This window comes from Arachis hypogaea, chromosome 20, assembly GCF_003086295.3.
Source record: "Arachis hypogaea cultivar Tifrunner chromosome 20, arahy.Tifrunner.gnm2.J5K5, whole genome shotgun sequence".
Taxonomy (NCBI): Eukaryota; Viridiplantae; Streptophyta; class Magnoliopsida; order Fabales; family Fabaceae; genus Arachis; species Arachis hypogaea.
In genome coordinates this window covers 101852611-101875993 of record NC_092055.1, presented here as the reverse complement: position 1 = coordinate 101875993, position 23383 = coordinate 101852611, and the positions used below count along the sequence as shown (strand labels likewise).

The following is a 23383-nucleotide window of genomic DNA, read 5'->3' as shown; positions in this document are numbered from 1 at the left end:
GAAGTTCATGAGATTATACCTCAAGAACTCTACAAGGTGGCTGACAAGTCCTCCACTATGGCAAGGTTAGCATTTCCTCACCTCGTTTGCCACCTATGCAATTCGGCTGGGATTGACATAGAGGGAGATATCCTCATTAAAGAGGACAAGCCCATCACTAAGAAAAAGATGGAGCAAGCAAGAGAGCCCAGTCATGGAGCTCAAGAGGCGCAAGAAGCTCATTTCCATGAGATCCCGGAGATGCCTCAAATGCACTTTCCTCCACAAAACTATTGGGAGCAAATCAACACCTCCCTAGGAGAATTGAGTTCCAATATGGGACAACTAAGGGTGGAACATCAAGAGCACTCCATCATGCTTCATGAAATAAGAGAAGATCAAAAAGCAATGAGGGAGGAGCAACAAAGACAAGGAAGAGACATAGAAGAGCTCAAGGACATCATTGGTTCCTCAAGAAGGAAACGCCACCATCACTAAGGTGGATTCATTCCTTGTTCTTATTTCTTCTGTTTTTCGTTTTCTATGTTGTGTGCTTATCCATGTTTGTGTCTTCATTATATGATCATTAGAAGTTAGTAACTTTGTCTTAAAGTTATGAATGTCCAAGGAAGAGACATAGAAGAGCTCAAGGACATCATTGGTTCCTCAAGAAGGAAACGCCACCATCACTAAGGTGGATTCATTCCTTGTTCTTATTTCTTCTGTTTTTCGTTTTCTATGTTGTGTGCTTATCCATGTTTGTGTCTTCATTATATGATCATTAGAAGTTAGTAACTTTGTCTTAAAGTTATGAATGTCCTATGAATCCATCACCTCTCTTAAATGAAAAATGTTTTAATTCAAAAGAACAAGAAGTACATGAGTTTCGAATTTATCCTTGAACTTAGCTTAATTATATTGATGTGGTGACAATGCTTCTTGTTTTCTGAATGTATGCTTGAACAGTGCATATGTCTTTTGAAGTTGTTGTTTAAGAATGTTAAATATGTTGGCTATTGAAAGAATGATGACTAGGAGATATGTTATTTGATAATCTAAAAAATCATAAAAATGATTCTTGAAGCAAGAAAAAGCAGCAAAGAACAAAGCTTGCAGAAAAAAAAAAGGGGCAAAAAAAATAGAAAGAAAAAGAAAAAGCAAGCAGAAAAAGCCAATAACCCTTAAAACCAAAAGGCAAGGGCAAATAAAAAGGATCCCAAGATTTTGAGCATCAGTGGATAGGAGGGCCTAAAGGAATAAAATCCTGGTCTAAGCGGCTAAACCAAACTGTCCCTAACCATGTGCTTGTGGCGTGTAGGTGTCAAGTGAAAACTTGAGACTGAGTGGTTAAAGTCAAGGTCCAAAGCAAAAAAAGAGTGTGCTTAAGAACCCTGGACACCTCTAATTGGGGACTTTAGCAAAGCTGAGTCACAATCTGAAAAGGTTCACCCAATTCTGTGTCTGTGGCATTTATGTATCCGGTGGTAATACTGGAAAACAAAGTGCTTAGGGCCACGGCCAAGACTCATAAAATAACTGTGTTCAAGATTCATCATACTGAACTAGGAGAATCAATAACACTATCTGAAATCTGAGTTCCTATAGATGCCAATCATTCTGAACCTTATTAGATGAAGTGAGATGCCAAAACTATTCAAGAGGCAAAAAGCTATAAGTCCCGCTCATTTGATTGGAGCTATGTTTCATTGATAGTTTGGAATTTATAGTATATTCTCTTCTTTTTATCCTATTTGATTTTCAGTTGCTTGGGGACAAGCAACAATTTAAGTTTGGTGTTGTGATGAGCGGATAATTTATACGCTTTTTGACATCATTTTTAGTATGTTTTTAGTAGGATCTAGTTACTTTTAGGGATATTTTCATTAGTTTTTATGTTAAATTCACATTTCTGGACTTTACTATGAGTTTGTGTGTTTTTCTGTGATTTCAGGTATTTTCTGGCTGAAATTGAGGGACTTGAGCAGAAATCAGATTCAGAGGTTGAAGAAGGACTGCTGATGCTGTTGGATTCTAACCTCCCTGCACTCAAAGTGGATTTTCTGGAGCTACAAAACTCGAAATGGCGCGCTTCTAATTGCGTTGGAAAGTAGACATCCAGGGCTTTCCAGCAATGTATAATAGTCCATACTTTGGCCAAGAATAGACGACTTAAACTGGCGTTCAACGCCAGCTTTCTACCCAAATCTGGCGTCCAGCGCCAGAAAAGGAGCCAAAACCAGAGTTGAACGCCCAAACTGGCACAAAAGCTGGCGTTCAACTCCAAGAAGGACCTCTACACGTGCAACACTCAAGCTCAGCCCAAACACACACCAAGTGGGCCCCAGAAGTGGATTTATGCATCAATTACTTACTCATGTAAACCCTAGTGACTAGTTTATTATAAATAGGACCTTTTACTAGTCTTTTTGACCATCTTTGATCAGTTGTATGCTATCTTAGATCACGTTTGAGGGCTGGCCATCTCGGCCATGCCTGGACTTTCACTTATGTATTTTCAACGGTAGAGTTTCTACACTCCATAGATTAAGGTGTGGAGCTCTGCTGTTCCTCAAGGATTAATACAAAGTACTACTGTTTTCTATTCAATTCATCTTATTTCGCTTCTAAGATATCCATTCGCATCCAAGAACGTGATGAAGGTGATGATTATGTGTGACGCTCATCACCATTCTCCCCTATGAACACGTGCCTGACAAACACTTCCGTTCTACATGAAATAAGCTAGAATGAATATCTCTTAGATCTCCTAACCAGAATCTTCGTGGCGTAAGCTAGAATGATGGCGGCATTCAAGAGAATCCGGAAAGTCTAAACCTTGTCTGTGGTATTCCGAGTAGGATTCAATGATTGAATGTCTGTGACGAGCTTCAAACTCGCGAGTGCTGGGCGTTAGTGACAGACGCAAAAGGAGGGTGAATCCTATTCCAGCATGATCGAGAACCGACAGATGATTAGCCGTGCTGTGACAGAGCATGTGAGCATATTTTTCACTGAGAGGAGGGGATGTAGCCACTGACAACGGTGATGCCCTTGCATAAAGCCAGCCATGGAAAGGAGTAAGACTGATTGGATGAAGATAGTAGGAAAGCAGAGGTTCAGAGGAACGAAAGCATCTCCATTCGCTTATCTGAAATTCTCACCGATGAATTTACATAAGTATTTCTATCCCTTCTTTTATTTATTATTCGAAAACACCCTTATCAGTTTATATCTGCCTAACTGAGATTTGCAAGGTGACCATAGCTTGCTTCATACCAACAATCTCCGTGGGATTCGACCCTTACTCACGTAAGGTATTACTTGGACGACCCAGTGCACTTGCTGGTTAGTTGTATCGAAGTTGTGAACCATGGTATTGGCACCATGTTCTTGGCGCCATTGCCAGGGAAAGAAAGAGCCATGAATTTTACATAATCAAAGTGTAATCACGATTGCGCGTACCAAGTTGCTCACGTTGCCAAGGATCGTTTGAGCCTGGACATCACAATTTCGTGCACCACTTATTTAGCAACTTTTATTTTGAAAAACAAACAATAGCTCTCTATTTTTTTTATAGTAGTTTTTGGTGGCCTTTCGAGGCCTTATAACTCTGTAAAAAGTAGTTTTTTGACTAGGCATCTTTTCTGTTTTCTGCTGATGTCAAAATCTTGCGGCTCGACCTCCTTGGGTTGTTTTTGTTATGTTATTTGTAGCTTGAATCCTTTGAGGTCGTGGTTGTGGGGGTCCAACTTATTTCTTTGGTTTTCTTTGCTTTGTATGCTTTCTTAACGTTGGTCCCCTTCTAAGCTATTCTCGTAATCCTGTGTCTTGGACCTTTGCTAGGTCTCCTTCAGGGATTACTTTCAGTTGTAGGAGTCCAACTTCGTTAGGTCGGTCTCCTTTAAGTTATTTGTAGTCCTCTTTCTTGGATCTTTGTCAGATCTCTTTCAGGGACAACTTTGATAACTTTTAAGTAGTAGGAGTCCGACTTGGTTATACCAGTCTCCTTTAAGTTATTTTTTGTAGTCCTCTTTCTTGGATCTTTGTCAGATCTCTTTTAGGGACTATTTTGATAACTTTTAAGTAGTAGGAGTCCGACTTGGTTATACCGGTCTCCTTTAAGTTATTTTTGTAATCCTCTTTCTTGGACCTTTGTCAGGTCTCTTTCAGGGATTACTTTTATAACTTGTTAGTAGTAGGAGTCCGACTTCGTTATATCGGTCTCCTTTAAGTTATTTTTGTAATCCTCTTTCTTGGACCTTTGTCAGGTCTGTTTCAGGGATTACTTTTATAACTTTTCATTTTGGGCTGACTTTGTCATGTCGAGCCCTTTTAAGTTAAAGTAATCCTCTTTAATAGGGTTGGCCAGACCTCTTTCCAGGGTTTACTTATAACTTGGGTTGACTTGGTCCGACTTCTCAACGTCGGCCAGTCTTTAAGTTATTATTTTAGCAATCCGTAAGACCTCGTCAGGTTCTTTTTTAGATCACTTTTGATAACTTCTTACATTATTCTGTGTTCATCTTTGCCGATTTGTAGAAAGTGGTTGTCGTCTCTATATTGTCCTTTGGGTGAATCGCATTTTCACCTTTATCAGACGGTTGTCTTTATCATGATCGTGCAGTGAAATTGTTTTTCACTTTCTGCCGATCTGTTGCTTTATAATCAGACGATGAATGCTTCAGATTAATGTGTCTTGAAATCTTTGTAGAATATCTAAAATATATTTTATTTTAAAGGAAAAATGCAAATATATACATATGGGATTTGTCTGAGTCTCAACTTGGTGCCTCATTAAAAAACCTTTTCAGGAAAAAGAGTGCATCCAATGATGAGATCTTTTATCTTTTCTAATTGTAGTACCTTCTGAGGTTGCAGGCGTGCCATGACCTGGGAAGCTCTCGTCCATCGAGTTCAGACAGCCTGTAGTAGCCCTTTCCAAGTACTTCTACAACTCGGTAGGGTCCTTTCCAGTTTGCTGGCAGCTTTCCCTCTCCTGGTCGAGTTGTACCGATATCATTTCGGATTAGGATGAGATCATTTTCTGCAAAACTTTTCGACACTACCTTTTGATTATATCTGGAAGCCATTCGGTGTTTTAGAGCTTCTTCCCTGATCCGAGCTCTTTCTTGGATTTCGGGTAACAAGTCGAGCTCTTCTCTCTGAAGTTGGGAGTTTGCTCCCTCATTGTAGTGAACTACTTTGGGCGACCCTTCCTCAATCTCTACTGGAATCATCGCCTCTATTCTGTATGCTAATCGGAAGGGGGATTCCTTCGTGGTGGAATGTAGCGTTGTTCGATATGCCCACAGGACCTGTGGAAGCTTTTCTGCCCAGGCTCTCTTTGCATCTTGTAATCTCCGTTTTAATCCAGCCAATATGACTTTGTTTGCAGCTTCGGCCTGCCCATTGGCTTGTGGATATTCGACGGAGGTGTACTGGTGCTTTATATTCAAGTCAGCTACTAGTTTTCTGAAGCCTGCATCTGTGAATTGAGTGCCATTGTCTGTGGTTATTGAATATGGAACCCCGAACCTTGTGACAATGTTTCTATATAAGAATTTCTGGCTTCTTTGAGCGGTGGCATTGGCCAGGGGCTCTGCCTCGATCCACTTTGTAAAGTAATCTACCCCTACTATGAGGAATTTAACTTGTCCTGATCCCTGTGGGAAAGGGCCGAGAAGATCGAGTCCCCATTTTGCAAACGGCCAAGGCGAGGTCACGCTGATGAGCTCTTCTGGCAGGGCGATGTGAAAGTTGGCATGTTTCTGACATGGTGGGCATGTCTTTACAAATTCTGTGGCTTCTTTCTGTAGAGTTGGCCAATAAAATCCCGCCCGGAGTACTTTTTTGGCGAGAGCTCGTGCTCCGAGATGATTGCCACAAATACCGCCGTGTATTTCTTCTAGCACTTCCTTTGTGTTGGAGGTTGGCACACATTTTAGTAAAAGTGTTAAGATTCCTCTTTTGTACAGGATGTTGTTTATGACGGTGTAGTACTGTGCCTCCCTTTTTAACCTCTTTGCCTCCTTTTCTTCTGTGGGGAGTGTTCCTGTTCTGAGGTAGTTGGCTATAGGGGTCATCCATCCTTGGTCCTGACTTGTTATGGTCAAGACTTTTTCCTCTTCCGAGATTGACGGGTTCTGCAACATTTCCTGGATGAGGCTTCTGTTGTTACCCCCTGGTTTGGTGCTGGCTAGTTTTGAGAGTGCGTCAGCTCGGGCATTTTATTCGCGGGGTATGTGGCAGATCTTATACTCCCCAACTTGTCCGAGTTGTTCCTTGGTTTTATCCAAATACTTTTTCATGGTGGGATCTTTGGCTTGGTAGCTCCCTGTTATTTGTGATGTGACCACTTGTGAATCGCTGTAAATGTTGAGTTTTTGAGCTCCGACCTCTTTAGCCAGCTTCAAACCAGCTAATAACACTTCATATTCCGCCTGGTTGTTTGAGGCCGGGAACCCGAACTTGAGGGAGAGCTCAACCTGGGTTCCTTGGTTGCTTTCTATTATCACGCCCGCACCGCTTCCAGTTTTATTTGAAGAACCGTCCACGTAAAGATTCCATTCTGTGGGGGTTTCTAGGGCATCTGTGAATTCTGCGATAAAATTGGCCAGATACTGCGATTTGATGGCCGTCCGAGCTTCATATTTGAGGTCAAACTCTGACAACTCGACTGCCCACTGTAGAATTCTGCTTGCTAAATCTATTTTCTGCAATATTCCTTTTATGGGCTGGTTAGTTCGAACCTTAATGGTGTGAGCCTGGAAGTACGGGCAGAGTCGTTGAGATGTTAGGATAAGAGTATAGGCAAATTTTTCTATTTTCTGGTAGTTCAGTTCGGATCCCTGTAGTGCCTTGCTAATGAAGTAGACGGGTTGTTGCCCATTTTCGTCTTCTCTGACTAGTGCTGAGGCTATTGCCCGGCTCCCTACTGCGAGATATAATATGAGCGGTTCTCCTTCTCGTGGTCGAGATAGGATAGGTGGCCGTCCTAAGAATTTCTTGAAGTCTTTGAAGGCTTGCTCACATTCTATCGTCCATTCGAACTGTTTTCCCTTTCTTAGAGTGGCATAGAAGGGAAGACATCTTATCGCAGCTCCTGCTAAGAATCGGGATAGGGCGGCCAATCTCCCGTTGAGTTGTTGTACTTCTTTGACACAGGTTGGGGTCTTCATGTTGAGTATGGCTTGACATTTGTCTGGATTTGCTTCAATTCCCCTTTGTGTGAGCATGAAGCCTAAGAATTTGCCTGCTTCTACTGCGAAGGTACATTTTGCGGGATTGAGTTGCATGTTGTGTTTCCTTATGGTGTCAAACACTTGAGCCAAGTCGGATAATAATGTATCTTTGGTTTGCGTTTTTATCAACATGTCGTCCACATAAACTTCCATAATTTTTCCGATGTGATCTGAGAAGACTTTATTCATTAGCCTTTGATAAGTAGCTCCTGCGTTCTTGAGACCGAAAGGCATCACGATGTAGCAGTAGTTTGCCTTTGGTGTTAAGAACGAGGTCTTTTCCTGATCTGGTGGGTACATGGGAATTTGGTTGTATCCCGAGTATGCATCCATAAACGAGAGATATTTATATCCAGAAGAAGCATCTACCAGAGCGTCAATGCTTGGAAGTAGGTATGGGTCTTTTGGACAAGCTTTGTTGAGATCAGTGTAATCGGTGCACATTCGCCACTTCCCATTCGACTTTTTCACCAAGACGACGTTGGCTAGCCATAGTGGGTACTTGACTTCTCTTATAAATCTGGCTTCCAGCAGTGCTTGTACTTGCTCTTCCACAGCCTGAGATCGCTCTGGCCCAAGCTTTCTTCGTCTCTGCTGCACCGGTCGAGATCCTGGATAGATCGCTAACTTGTGGCACATTAGCTTAGGGTCTATGCCTGGCATGTCCGCGGCTTTCCATGCGAAGAGATCGACATTATCTCGTAAGAATTGTATTAGCAATTCTTTTAATCCTCCTTTGAGGATTGTGCCGATATTAGTTATTTTTTCCGAGGTGTCCCCGATCTGAATTTTTTCTATCTCACCTTCTGGTTGGGGGCGAAGATCTTCTCATCGTTGAACTCCGCCCAACTCAATTGCGTGGAACTCTTCTCCTTTGCCTCTGAGGTTTAGGCTTTCATTATAACAGTGACGTGCCATCTTTTGGTCAGCTTTTATCGTGGCTATCCCTTTTGGCGTTGGTAACTTCATACATAGGTGTGGGGTCGAGACTATTGCGCCGAGTTGGTTGAGTGTTGTCTGACCTATGAGAGCATTGTAAGCTGAACTTACATTAACTATGATGTATTCTATTTTGAGGGTCCTGGATTTGTCTCCTTTTCCGAAGGTTGTATGTAGTGATATATATCCTAGTGGTCGAACCGGGGTATCTCCTAACCCGAACAGACTGTTTGGATATGCCTTAAGTTCTTTTTCTTCTAAGCCGAGTTTATCAAAGGCTGTCTTGAATAATATGTTGGCAGAACTCCCTTGGTCTATTAAGGTGCGGTGTAGGTTGGCGTTTGCCAATATGATGGTGATGACCATGGGATCGTCGTGTCCTGTGATGATGCCGGACGCGTCCTCCTTAGTGAATGTTATCGCTGGGATGTTGAGTGCTTCCTCCTCTCCTTCGACATGACATACTTCTTTGAGATACCTTTTGCGGGAAGATTTGGAGATCCCTCCTGTTGCGAATCCGCCATGTATCATGTGGACATGTCTTTCTGGTGTCCGAGGTGATCGTTCTGCTCGTTCGGTATCTTCATCCCTTCGTCTTTTTCTTTGATCATCATCTCGGGTGGCTAGGAATCGATCTAATTTTCCTTCCCTCACTAATTTTTCTATGATATTTTTTAAGTCGAAGCATTCGTTGGTGGCGTGTCCTCTGACCCGATGATATTCACAATATTCCTTCCGATTTCCTCCTCCTCTTTTTCCTTTGAGAGGCCGTGCTGGGGGAATCTTTTCTGTATGGCAGACCTCTTTGTATATTTCGACTAGGGATGCTCTGAGGGGAGTATAATTATGGTATTTTTTAATTTTCTCCCTTTGTCGGTCTTCTTTCTTTTTGTCTTTATCTCGGTAGGGGTTCCCAGATTTTGAGGTTTCTCCTAATCGAGCATTTTCTTCCATGTTGATGTATTTTTCTGCTCGCTCCTGTACTTCGTCTAATGAGGTAGGGTACTTCTTTGATATAGATTGGCTAAATGGCCCCTCTCGTAGGCCGTTGATGAGTCCCATGATGGCGGCCTCTGTTGGTAAGCTTTGTATCCCCGGCAACGGCGCCAATGTTCTGAGGGTTACCTGAAACTGTAGGTCAATCTCGGACGAGATCCTCAGTGATGGTCGGAACCGATGTGTCCGGCTGGTGAATGGAGGCCGGAGCCGGTACGTCTGTCTTGTTTGGACTTGGACGTGCTGCTGATCCTCTGTCACCGAAGGGTGGGGGGTACCTGCAAGAGACTCCGATGCTTAAGTTAGCATGGGTATTAAACAGATGTTATGTAGAATCAGAGTATGAGTTATACCTGGGTGCTCCAGTGTATTTATAGTAGTGGGGGCTGACCTTTCTGATAAGATAAGTTAGTTATCTTATCTTATCTTATCCTATTTTGGATGAAGTTAGCTTATTTTCAAGGGAACCGCCTTTATCTCTATAGGCTGGGATTGCCTTTGGATTTGGGTCGTGTTCCTCTATTTGGGCCCTTTATTGGGCTTTCCTGTCGATTTGGCCGAGCTCTTTAGAAGAGGTCGGGTAGTCTGACCTGAAGAGGTCGGTCGCTTTGTCGCCAATCATCCCGGGTCGGGTAACTCGACCCAGGGTATGAACAGTTGCCAACTTGACTTATGAACCCTTTCCATGTTATGATTTGAATTAATGATTATTTGAGGTATTTCAGTTATTGATTGCTTTCTCTTTAGTTTGTGTTACCATTGCTTTCCATCTAAGGACATTTTTATTCCAGCAATTTTACTTTTTCCCCTTTTGGTCTTGGTTAAGGAATCAGTAACTCAACATCATCAAACTCAACATAACTGATAATCGCTATCTTGCTAATTGAACTGAACTTCAATAATCCCAACTTTTTCTTAGGAAATAAATAGGATTCGAAGGTCAAACTAATTAGTCCCTTGACTTTCCTTTACTTTAGTAAAGGTTAACTAAGTGGAATTAAGATTCAACTTTCATTATTATTGAGAGAGATAACTAAGTTGGACTTCTAATTTCTCTTACCTTGCCAAAAGTTACCTTACAGTATTTATTTATTTTAATTGCCATTCACTTTACTTGTCATTCAATTCACTTACTTCTTACCTTCTAAACCCCGATTACAACCTTTATAGCCAATAATAAGAACATACTTCCTTGCAGTTCCTTGAGAAGACGACCCGAGGTTCGAATACTCGGTTAATAATTTTTAAGGGGTTTGTTACTTGTGACACCCAAAACGTTTGTACGAAGGGATTTCTGTCGGTTTAGAAACTATATCTACAACGTGACTATTTTTATAAACTTCTTTACTGGCAAAAATACCAACGTCAGTGCACTAGGTGATAGATGGGCTCTGAGGCAGGTGGAGGTGCAGTGGTGGTAGCAGGGGTAGCTGGGGTAGCTGTGGAAGAAGAGGGGCCGGCAGATGGTGTGGCTGTCTCAGTAGTAGCAGTGAGGAATGGAGGTCTGTAGCCCAAAGCCAAAAAGTTCCTGCTGTGAGGGATAATCTTCTTGCATTCTGCAGCAGGTGGCTTCTCATCAGCATCCTCCCAAGGCACGTCAGCTCGACGGCCTAGCTGTGTAATCAGATAAGGAAAGGGTAGAGTGCCTCGGACGTGGACCCTGGCCATATAGTACCGGATAAAGCGTGGCAGGTACAGGTCCTTACCCTCCATCACACACCATAGGAAGGTGATCATAGCGGCAGGGATCTCTGTCTCATGGGTACTCAGCATGACAAAATTGCTCAGGATCTGGTTCCATAGCCGAGCCTCATCATTTAAGTAAATTCGCTTGATTCCCTTTGGCATGGTGGTGTTCTGACCCATGATCCATGGAACGGTCGGGTCAAGGGCTATCCTGGCCTTGACTGCATCCCAATCAAATTTCATGAAGCGCATATCCTCCTCAGCTCTTTGATAGCCATCCAACTGATCAGATTTAGGCAGAAGCTTCAGAACATCCTCTATGGCCTCTTCAATGACCAGAATCTGCTTCCCCCTAAGGTTCACTGCATCTAAGGAAGTTTTGAAGTAATTGCAGTAGAATTCCCTTACCCAAGATGCATTGACCTCAGTCAGGTTTCTCTCCAGGAAGAACGAGCCTCTTTGTTTGATTTGCTCAGAGGTGTATTACTAGAGTTCTTTTGGGATTTTCAAAGTCCTCTCCAGGTACAGGTTCCTGGAGGTTGCAAACACCGGATATTTCAGCTCACAGTATCGGTTTACAAATCTAAGAGGATCAGTGGCAGGGAGTAGCTGGTCAGCCTTCTCCTGCGGGGTAAAGTGTTTCTTCCGCCAGGAGTCATCGTGCATGATATCCAGGATGGACATGGAGGATTCTCCTCTTTTACGTTTGCCAGTAGTTGCCTTTGCCTTTCCTTTTCTTTGGCTGGCAGACATTCTGAAAAATAGAAAACCAGGATATAATAAAAACAGGAAAACAAATAGGCAAATAATCAAAAGAAACACAAAGTGGCAAAGGAGCAATAGATGAGGAAATTGAGTTAAGTAAATTTTCATTTAAGGATTGTATAAGAGTTAGAATACTGAAAAAAAATGAAACAATCCAAAATGTACTTCCATTCAAGTTGATTAGAAAAAGTATCATCATGCCTTGGTTAGAATGTTAAAAAGAAAGTGAAAAATCAGAAGAGATATTTTGAAGGGTTAGGTTTGGTTAGAATAAAAAAAAGTTTAGGAAGTTAAAATTAGGGAATAAAAATGGATTAGAGTAAGTGACATGAGGATCAATTTCTAAATAACGAGAATTCACAAATTAAAGCAACAGATAACTCAAATTCAAACAAGGAAGTTAGGGATGACTCAAATGAAAATAGCAAAAAGTGGAATTGAATCATCCAAGATGCAATTTATAAACTAGGAAATTAAAAAGAATAAGAAAGCTTGCCCTGTCATACAGCAATTGATTTGGTAAAAGCTGATTAAAGCAGAGTTCAAGTTTGCCAAAACCAAAACAGGAATGAAAATCAAAACAACGTAGAGAAATTTGGACAGCATTCCGGCTAAAATTGGATGTTCCCAAAAAATAAATAGCAATCAGAATAGTTCATATGAATTAAAACAGATTGCAATTAAAGAGTATGAACAAGAAATCAGCACTCTTGGGGCCTTGTGACTTGCTTTAACTTACTTGAAGGCTTTCTGCGCCTAGTTTGGGATCCCGGAGGCCATTGAAATTACAAACATTGGTGGAGATTCCTGGATGAGTTCAAGCATAAGCCACCATAATAGGAAGCTCATCAAATGTCCAACTTAAGGACTTTAACTAAAAGTGCTAGGTGGGAGACAACCCACCATGGTATGATCGTTCCTTTTTCATTTTTATTTAGTTTTATTTGTTTTTGAGTTTTATTTTATTTTATTGTATTGAACCTGGAATTTTGCATAACATTCATATTAGCATTGCATTCTGCATACTGCATTATAAAAAAAAAAAAGCACGCACACGACGCGGCAGCATCGCTGATGCGTCCGCGTCACATGTGCATTGTGAAGAAGAGAAATCGAACAGAGAGTCACGCGGTAGCGTGGCTGGAGGCATGCCTTTGGCTCAAATCATCCCACGCGACCGCGTCGCTGACGCGTCCGCGTCACTCACTCGGCTGCGTGACCTGGAAATCGACGTAAGAAAGGGTTGCACGACGGAAAGTTGTGCGAGAGTGGTGCTAGACTGGTGCTGATCGCACAAGCCTTACCACGCGGACGCATGGCTCACGCGTCCGCGTCATATCTCCATCATTGCCACTCACGCGAGCGCGTCGACCACGCGACCGTGTCACCCTGGATTTTGGCAATACCAAGTTTCTAACAGAGAGTTGTGCGACCGCGAGGCTGCACTCGGGCCAATCGCACAAATCAGGTCACGCGATCGCGTGACCCACGCATCCGCGTCACCTACGCATCCGCGTCACATGCGGCGCACAGAATATCCAGATCAGCCAAAATATCTTATCTTTTCTTCTCCAAATCCTTATTTTTCTTATATTTTCTAATCCTAATTTCTTCTATCTTTTCTTCTTTCTTTCTTACTTTATTTCTTTCACTTCTCATTCTTCTTATCTTTCTTTTTATTTTACTTAATTTATTTGCATATTTCATTCATTGCATTTTAATTTTGTGCATATTTTTATTTTTCTTTTCTAAATTTATTATTTTACCATTGGTGTTAATTTTCTTATTTAACTATTGCATCTTCTCTTGAATTATTTTGGGTGCTTAGTGACTTGTTTTATTCTGGTTAGGTAATATTATTTAAATCAATGCCAATCTTTTATATTGATGCATGGAAAACTTGTCTCATAACAAATTTCCTTCGGCAAGTGTACCGAATTTGTCGTCAAGTAAAAACTCACAATAGAGTGAGGTCGAATCCCACAGGGATTGATTGATCAAGTAACTTTAATTAGAGGAATGTTCTAGTTGAGCGAATCAGAATTTGGGTTGAGAATTACAGAAAATTAAATGGCGGGAAAGTAAATAACAGAAACGTAAATGCTAGAAATAAAGAGCTGAATGTAAATAACGGAAAGTAAATTGCAGAATCTTAAATGGGAATGGGGTAATTGCTCATAAAAGTAAATGACAGAAATTAAAGAGAATGGGTAAGATCAGAAATGGGGAGTTCATTGGGCTCAGGAGATGTTGCATTCTCCGGATCAATTTCATTTTCATCTCTTCCTCAATCAACGCACTCATTGATCTCCTTGGCAATCTTAAGTGATCGAATTACAATTCCTTGTAATTCAATCTCTCAAATCTTGATCAATAGCCAATTCCTTGGTCAATTGCTCATGAGAAGAGATGAAGCATGGTCACTGATTATACCACATGCATTTCCCAAATCAAGTGTTGAGAGAATTATAGTCACATATCCATCCAAACCCAATTTGGTCCAGCATGAGAAAGTATTTCTAGCATGATCTCTTCATTCCTCTTTCAAAGTTCAGAAGAGATCCAAGTTTGAATAGCTTCTTTTCCAAGATAACTACCCAATTGGATGAAGATCGAAAGCTTTCAAGTAAAATCAAGAGAAAAGATAGAAGAAGAATAATGGAAACTAGTATTGATCCATCAAATTACAACAGAGCTCCCTAACCCAATGAAAGGGGTTTAGTTGTTCAAAGTTCTGGAAAATGAAAACAAAGATGGAGAATATATGATGAAACTAGAAGTGCAGAGAAAGTAAAATATAGAGAGTAATTCTATGCCAAGAGGCTCCCTCTATTTTCCAACTCCCATTTTAATTCAAAGCTACTCCTATATATACTACTCTTCTGATCTTCTAGTTGGCTCTTCAAGTCTTGGGTATGGGCCTTTGGATCTTGAGTTTGAAGAAGTTATCTTCTTCATTGGGCTTAGTTTTACTTGCAGAGAGAAAGTGTGAAGTGGGCAGAGACTTTAGCTCAGGACGTTAGTGGTGTTAACGTTTAAGTGGAAATGTGGGTTCGAGAATGTTAGGGACAATCACCTTTTTCACTAACGTTCCTCACCAAAGTAAAAGCCATGTTAACTCCAACGTTAGTGGCACAAACGTTGCTACTAACGTTGCCTCTTTGTCCTTCACACACGTTATTGGGACTTACCTTTCCCAATAACGTTGAGAAGTCTCCCCCTTTCCTACGTTAGAGTCCACGTTAACTTAGTTAACGTGGCTCTTTTAACGTAGGCTTGCTAACCTTCGAGAACGTTAGTGACACTTACCTTTGTCACTAACGTTCCAATGTGCCCCTATTTCTCACGTTAGAATCCACGTTAACTAGGTTAACGTGGCTTCTAACGTGGCCATGCTAGCCATCTCCAACGTTAGTGACAAAGTTGAGTGTCACTAACGTTGGCTCATCATTCCCTTATCCACGTTAGCTTCCACGTTAACTAAGTTAACGTGGGAGTTAACGTGGCTCATTGTGGCTTGTGTGGGCTCCTTCCAACGTTAGTGACAATGTTAGGTGTCACTAACGTTGGCGATCACCTTCCTTCTTCACGTTAACTTCTACGTTAACTAGGTTAACGTGGGAGTTAACGTGGCTTATTGGGGCTTGTGTGGGTTAATCCCAACGTTAGTGACAATGTTTGGTGTCACTAACGTTGTTAATCACCTACTTTCTTCATGTTAGCTTTCACGTTAACTAGGTTAACGTGGCTTATTGTGACTTGGCCAACGTTAGTGACAAAGTTGAATGTCACTAACGTTGGCTTCCCCTTTACTTCTTAACATTAGAGGCCACGTTAACTAAGTTAACGTGGCAACTAACGTGGCTACTTATGAGCTTGGTCCAACGTTAGTGACAAAGGTAAGTGTCACTAACGTTGGCTCCATTTCCTTTCCTCCACGTTAGAGTTCACGTTAACTTAGTTAACGTGACTCCTAACGTGGGCAATGATGGCTTCGAGAGCGTTCTTGGCGATTACTTTTCTCATTAACTTTGCAAGTTACTCCCATTCCACGTTAGGAGTTACGTTAATTAGATTAACGTGGCTGCTAACGTGGTTCTTCCTTGCTTCCTTTGTCCTGAAATCAAGCAATAGAGTGCATCAAAGTTCTAGTCCAAGTCATGGGAAGTACAACATCCAATTTGTCATTAAATTCATGCAAAATCCTCATGAAATCATGTAAAGTGCATAATGTATGCTTGAATCAAGATGTAAGTGAATATCTACCCAAAACTAGCTTATTTTCTAAGGAAATGCATGAAACTACCCTAAAAACAGTAAAGAAAAGGTCAGTGAAACTGGCCAAAATGCCCTGGCATCACAACACCAAACTTAAAGCTTGCTTGTCCCTAAGCAAGTACTGGAACAAGAGAATGATGAATGGAATGCCAAGAGAAATGAGTCATTCTTGTGGAGGTCATGTCCCTGGTTTTATGGTGGTTTCATGCATAGCAACTTAGATTCATTCCTTTACTGGCTTTCAAACCTTTATCATGTCCTAGAATACTCACTGTGATTGCATCCCATGAGACTTTTATTCATTGATCATTTTATTGTTATTTCAGGGCTTATTTGTGTTCTTAGGCTAAGTGCTCTGTAAGGGGGCGACTCTTTAAGATAAGCTTCCAGCCAACACTCCCGAACCAGTTGGTTCAACGTGCTAGGTGTTAAGACACCCCTACGGACTTACTCCCTCAAGTCTCTTTCCCCCATACATACACACCACAGGCATATAGTTTATTTATTTTCTTTTCTTGAGACCTTGGTGTCCAGCACCTCTTTGGGTTACTAAATGCTCTGTAGTTAAGGTTACTCTTGATAGTGGACTTTCAGCTGATAATCTCGAGTTAGTTAACCCAAGTTACCAAGTGATAAGGCACCCCTAAGAGCTTATTCATCCAAGTAGATCCCTCACACAGGAGCACCACAGACACATGCCTCAAGATTAAAACCATTGGTGCCTAGCCTTATTGCTTACTCTTTTTTTCTTTTATTTTTCAACCTTTATTTGTTCTTTCCCTTTTTCTTATTAGGATCTTCTTATTTAGCTAGTCTCATGGGGTGTATTCAAAGCATAGTATTCATGACAGATAGTTGTCTTCCCACCTTGTGGTTGAACCAACTTAGCTAACTTATGATCACACCATAAACTCATGAACTTACTCCATAGTATGAGCTCCACTCTGGTCTTTTGTAAACACTCATTCTCTTTTTATTTGATTTAAAGGAACAAGCATACAAGTAAGCCTAGTGATGATGCAGTGACATAAAGACTAGCAAGCATGGACCTCTGCAACACAAAACTTAAAAGACAAAATAAAAAAAGTTCAAACAAACATGGAAGCAAGTTCTATTTCATACAAGATCTTCCTTATTTAAAGCATAGAGAAAGATGGACCAAAGATGGAACTCTGATGAGTGGATAATTTATACGCTTTTTGGCATTGTTTTTAGTATGTTTTTAGTAGGATCTAGTCACTTTTAGGGATGTTTTCATTAGTTTTTATGTTAAATTCACATTTCTGGACTTTATTATGAGTTTGTGTGTTTTTCTGTGATTTCAGGTATTTCCTGGCTGAAATTGAGGGACTTGAGCAGAAATCAGATTCAGAGGTTGAAAAAGGACTGCTGATGCTGTTGGATTCTGACCTCCCTGCACTCAAAGTGGATTTTCTGGAGCTACAAAACTCGAAATGGCGCGCTTCCAATTGCGTTGGAAAGTAGACATCCAGGGCTTTCCAGCAATATATAATAGTCCATACTTTGGCCAAGAATTGACAACATAAACTGGCGTTCAACGCCAGCCTTCTGCCCAAATCTGGCGTCCAACGCCAGAAAAGGATCCAAAACCAGAGTTGAACGCCCAAACTGGCACAGAAACTGGCGTTCAACTCCACAAATGGCCTCTGCACGTGCAACACTCAGGCTCAGCCCAAACACACACCAAGTGGGCCCCGGAAGTGGATTTATGCATCAATTACTTACTCATGTAAACCCTAGTGACTAGTTTATTATAAATAGGACCTTTTACTAGTCTTTTTTACAATCTTTGAACGCATTGTTCTTAGACCATGGGGGCTGGCCATCTCGGCCATGCCTGGACCTTCACTTATGTATTTTTAACGGTAGAGTTTCTACACTCCATAGATTAAGGTGTGGAGCTCTGCTGTTCCTCAAAGATTAATGCAAAGTACCACTGTTTTCTATTCAATTCTTCTTATTTCGCTTCTAAGATATCCATTCGCACCCAAGAACGTGATGAAGGTGATGATTATGTGTGACGCTCATCACCATTCTCCCCTATGAACGCGTGCCTGACAAACACTTCTGTTCTACATGAATTAAGCTAGAATGAATATCTCTTAGATCTCCTAACCGGAATCTTCGTGGCGTAAGCTAGAATGATGGCGGCATTCAAGAGAATCCGGAAGGTCTAAACCTTGTCTGTGGTATTCTGAGTAGGATTCAATGATTGAATGACTGTGACGAGCTTCAAACTCGCGATTGTTGGGCGTTAGTGACAGACGCAAAAGGAGGGTGAATCCTATTCCAGCATGATCGGGAACCGACAGATGAATAGCCGTGCCGTGACAGGGTGCGTGAGCATATTATTCACTGAGAGGAGGGGATGTAGCCACTGACAACGGTGATGCCCTTGCATAAAGCCAGCCATGGAAAGGAGTAAGACTGATTGGATGAAGATAGCAGGAAAGCAGAGGTTCAGAGGAACGAAAAGCATCTCCATTCGCTTATCTGAAATTCCTACCAATGATTTACATAAGTATCTCTATCCCTATTTTATTATATAATATTCGAAAACACCATTATCACTTTATATCTGCCTGACTGAGATTTACAAGGTGACTATAGCTGCTTCATACCAACAATCTCCGTGGGATTCGACCCTTACTCACGTAAGGTATTACTTGGACGACCCAGTGCACTTGCTGGTTAGTTGTATCGAAGTTGTGACAATTATGAATTAAGATCAAAGCACCAAGCTTTGGAGCCATTACCAGGGATTGTTCGAGCCTGGACATCACAATTTCGTGCACCAAGTTTTTGGCGCCGTTGCCGGGGATTGTTTGAGTTTTCGGCAAGCTTTTGGTCCGGTAACATCAGTGCCAAGTTTGATCCGGCAACAGCACCATGTTTTTGGCGCCGTTGCCGGGGATTGTTCGAGTTTGGACAACTGACGGTTCATCTTGTTGCTCAGATTAGGTAATTTTCTTTTCGTTTTGTTTTCAAAAATTTTTCAAAAAAAAAATATTTTCAAAAAAAAATTTTTCATCTGTTTTCGAAAAAAATAAAAAATACTTTCAAAAAAAAATTTATTCAAAATTTTTAAGAATGAATTCTAGTGTTTCATGAAGCATGTGAAGCCTGGCTGGCTGTAAAGCCATGTCTAAATTCATTTGGATTGAGGCTTGCAATTTGTTATCAAGAGCAAATTAGTTGTTGCTCATCCACCTGCTGCTGATCCATGATCACCTGCTGAAGCTTGGCTGGCCATTGGCCATGTCTAGTGTTTTGGACTGGAGCTTTCTTTGAAAGCTTGGCTGGCTAGTGAGCCATGTCTAATTCCTGGACTGAAACTTTAGACTAACATGGCAAGATTCCTGGAATTCATATTAAAAATTTTTGGAATCCTTATTTTTCCTTTTAATATGCGAAAAATATAAAATAAAAATCCAAAAAAATTAGAAAATCATAAAAATCAAAAATATTTTGTGTTTCTTATTTGAGTCTTGAGTCATATCATAAGTTTGGTGTCACTTGCATGTGCATCTAGCATTTCTCGAAAATATCATGCATTCATAGTGTTCTTCATGATCTTCAAGTTGTTCTTGGTAAGTCCTCTTGTTTGATCTTGATGATTTTTTGTTTTGTGTCTTTTCATGTTTATCATATGCATTCTTGAATTCTTAGTGTCTAAACATTAAAGAATTCTAAGTTTGGTGTCTTGCATGTTTTCTTTGCATTAAAAATTTTTCAAAATTGTGTCTATGATGTTCATCTTGACATTCAAAGTGTTCTTGGTGTTCATCTTGACATTCATAGCATTGTGCATGCATCACATGTTTTGATCTAAAAATCTCATGCATTGCATCTTTTTAGTGTTTTTCTCTCTTGCATCATAAAAATTCAAAAATCAAAAAAAAATATCTTTCCCTTTTTCTCTCATCAAATTCGAAAATTTGGGTTGACCTTTTCAAAAATTTTTAAAATCAAAGTTGTTTCTTATGAGTCAAATCAAATTTTCAATTTGAAAATCTTATCTTTTTCAAAATCTTTTTCAAAAATCAAATCTTTTTCAAAAATTCTTAGTTATTTTCGAAAATTCCAAAAATATTTTTCAAAAAAATCTTTTTCTTATTTTTATACCAAATTTTCGAAAATAACATAATCAATTAATGTTTTGATTCAAAAATTTGAAGTTTGTTACTTGCTTGTTAAGAAAGATTCAAACTTTAAGTTCTAGAATCATATCTTGTGATTTCTTATGAATCAAGTCATTAATTGTGATTTTAAAAATCAAATCTTTTTCAAAACTAATTTCAATCATATCTTTTCAAAAATATCTTCTTATCTTATCTTTTTCAAAAATATCTTTTCAAAATATCTTTTCTAACTTCCTAACTTCTTATCTTTTCAAAAATTGTTTCAACTAACTAACTAACTTTTTGTTTGTTTTTTAACTTTTTCAAAACTACCTAACTAACTCTCTCTCTCTCTAATTTTCGAAAATATCTCCCCTCTTTTTCAAAAATTTCTTTTTTTTATTAACTAATTATTTTTATTTTTAAATTTTAAAAATTTTTCGAAAATTTCTAACATTTTTCAAAAACCATTTTTCAAAAATCACTAACTCTTTTTCAAAATAATTTTCGAAAATTATACCTCCCCCATCCTATTCTATTTATTCATTCATATCCTAACATCTCATCTCACATCTCTTCCATCCGTACAGTTGTGCTTCTTCCTTTACATCACATTCTTTGTCTCCCCCTCTTTTCTTCCACTCACAAAGGGATCCCTATACTGTGGTATAAAGGATCTCTATTATTATTATTATTTTTCTGTGCCGTCTTCTTTGTCATATGAGCAGGAGCAAGGATAAGAACATTCTTGTGGAAGCAGATCCAGAATCTGAAAGGACTCTGAAGAGAAAATTAAGAGAAGCTAAATTACAACAATCCAGAGAAAACCTTTCAGAAATTTTCGAACAAGCAGAGGAGATGGCAGCCGAAAATAATAATAATGAAAGGAGGATGCTTGGTGACTTTACTGCACCTAATTCCAATTTACATGGAAGAAGCATCTCCATTCCTGCCATTGGAGCAAACAACTTTGAGCTGAAACCTCAGTTAGTTTCTCTGATGTAGCAGAACTGCAAGTTTCATGGACTTCCATCTGAAGATCCTTTTCAGTTCTTAACTGAATTCTTGCAGATATGTGATACTGTTAAGACTAATGGAGTAGATCCTGAAGTCTACAGGCTCATGCTTTTCCCTTTTGCTGTAAGAGACAGAGCTAGATTATGATTGGATTCTCAACCTAAAGACAGCCTGAACTCTTGGGATAAGCTGGTCACGGCTTTCTTAGCCAAGTACTTTCCTCCTCAAAAGCTGAGCAAGCTTAGAGCTGATGTTCAAACCTTCAGGCAGAAAGAAGGTGAATCCCTCTATGAAGCTTGGGAAAGATACAAACAGTTGACCAAAAAGTGTCCTTCTGACATGCTTTCAGAATGGACCATCCTGGATATATTCTATGATGGTTTATCTGAGCTATCAAAGATGTCACTGGACACTTCTGCAGGTGGATCCATTCACCTAAAGAAAACGCCTGCAGAAGCTCAAGAACTCATTGACATGGTTGCTAATAACCAGTTCATGTACACTTCTGAAAGGAATCCTGTGAGTAATGGGACGCCTATGAAGAAGGGAGTTCTTGAAGTTGATACTCTGAATGCCATATTGGCTCAGAACAAAATATTGACTCGGCAAGTCAATATGATCTCTCAGAGTCTGCATGGAATGCAAGCTGCATCCAACAGTACTCAAGAGGCTTCTCCTGAAGAAGAAGCTTATGATCCTGAGCACCCTGCAATAGCAGAGGTAAATTACTTAGGTGAACCTTATGGAAACACCTATAACTCAACATGGAGAAATCATCCAAATTTCTCATGGAAGGATCAAAAGCCCCAACAAGGCTTTAATAATGGTGGAAGAAACAGGTTTAGCAATAGCAAGCCTTTTCCATCATCAACTCAGCAACAGACAGAGAACTCTGAACAAAATGCTTCTAATTTAGCAAATCTAGTCTCTGATCTATCTAAGGCCACTGTAAGTTTCTTGAATGAAACAAGGTCTTCCATTAGAAATCTGGAAGCACAAGTGGGCCAGCTGAGTAAAAGGATCACTGAAATCCCTCCTAGTACTCTCCCAAGCAATACAGAAGAGAATCCAAAAGGAGAGTGCAAGGCCATTGACATAAGTGCCATGGCCGAACCTGTGAGGAGAGGAGAGGACGTGAATCCCAAGGAGGAAGACCTCCTGGGACGTCCAGTGACCAATAAGGAGCTTCCCTCTGAGGAACCAAAGGACTCTGAGGCTCATCTAGAGACCATAGAGATTCCATTGAACCTCCTTATGCCCTTCATGAGCTCTGATGAGTATTCCTCTTCTGAAGAGAATGAGGATGTCACTGAAGAGCAAACTGCCAAGTTTCTTGGTGCAATCATGAAGCTGAATGCCAAATTGTTTGGCATTGATGCTTGGGAAGTTGAACCTCCCTTGTTCATCAATGAACTAAATAATCTGGATCAACTGACATTGCCTCAGAAGAGACAGGATCCTGGAAAGTTCATAATACCCTGTACCATAGGCACCATGATCTTTAAAGCTCTGTGTGACCTTGGTTCAGGAATAAACCTCATGCCCCTCTGTGTAATAGAGAAACTGGGAATCTATGGGGTGCAAGCTGCTAAAATCTCACTAGAGATGGCAGACAGCTCAAGAAGACAGGCTTATGGACAAGTAGAAGATGTATTAGTAAAGGTTGAGGGCCTTTACATACCTACTGATTTCATAGTCCTGGATACTGGAAAGGAAGAGGATGAATCCATCATCCTAGGAAGACCTTTCCTGGCCACAGCAAGAGTTGTGATTGATGTTGACAGAGGTGAAATAGTCCTTCAATGGAATGAGAACCCCCTTGTATTCAAAACTCAAGGATCTCCCTCTGCAACCATGGAGAGGAAGCTTGAAAAGCTTCTCTCAAAGCAGAGTCAACCAGAACCCCCACAGTCAAACTCTAAGTTTGGTGTTGGGAGGCCACAACCAAACTCTAAGTTTGGTGTTGAACTCCCATATCCAAACTCTAAGTTTGGTGTTGGAGAGTTTCAACAAAGCTCTGCACATCTGTGAGGCTCCATGAGAGCCCACTGTCAAGCTATTGACATTAAAGAAGCGCTTGTTGGGAGGCAACCCAATGTTTATCTAATTCTTATTTTTATTGTTTTTCATGTTTTCTTAGGCTCATGATCATGTGGAGTCACAAAATAAATATAAAAATTGAAAACGGAATCAAAAACAGCAGAAGAAAAATCACACCCTGGAGGAGCATCTGTCTGGCGTTCAGCGCCAGAACAAAGCATGGTTCTGGCGCTGAACGCCCAAAATGGGCAGCTTCTGGGCGCTGAACGCCAGAACAGGCATGGTTCTGGCGTTCAACGC

The 23383-nt window shown here is 40.5% G+C and overlaps 1 non-coding gene across 1 annotated transcript; it reads right to left on the bottom strand.

Moving 5' to 3' along the window:
- Positions 1-21280: 21280 nt before the first annotated feature.
- Positions 21281-21388, bottom strand: LOC112787939 (small nucleolar RNA R71). The gene has a single exon (XR_003195325.1). It is a non-coding gene; the product is annotated as a small nucleolar RNA R71 (small nucleolar RNA).
- Between the last annotated feature and the right edge of the window lie 1995 nt (positions 21389-23383).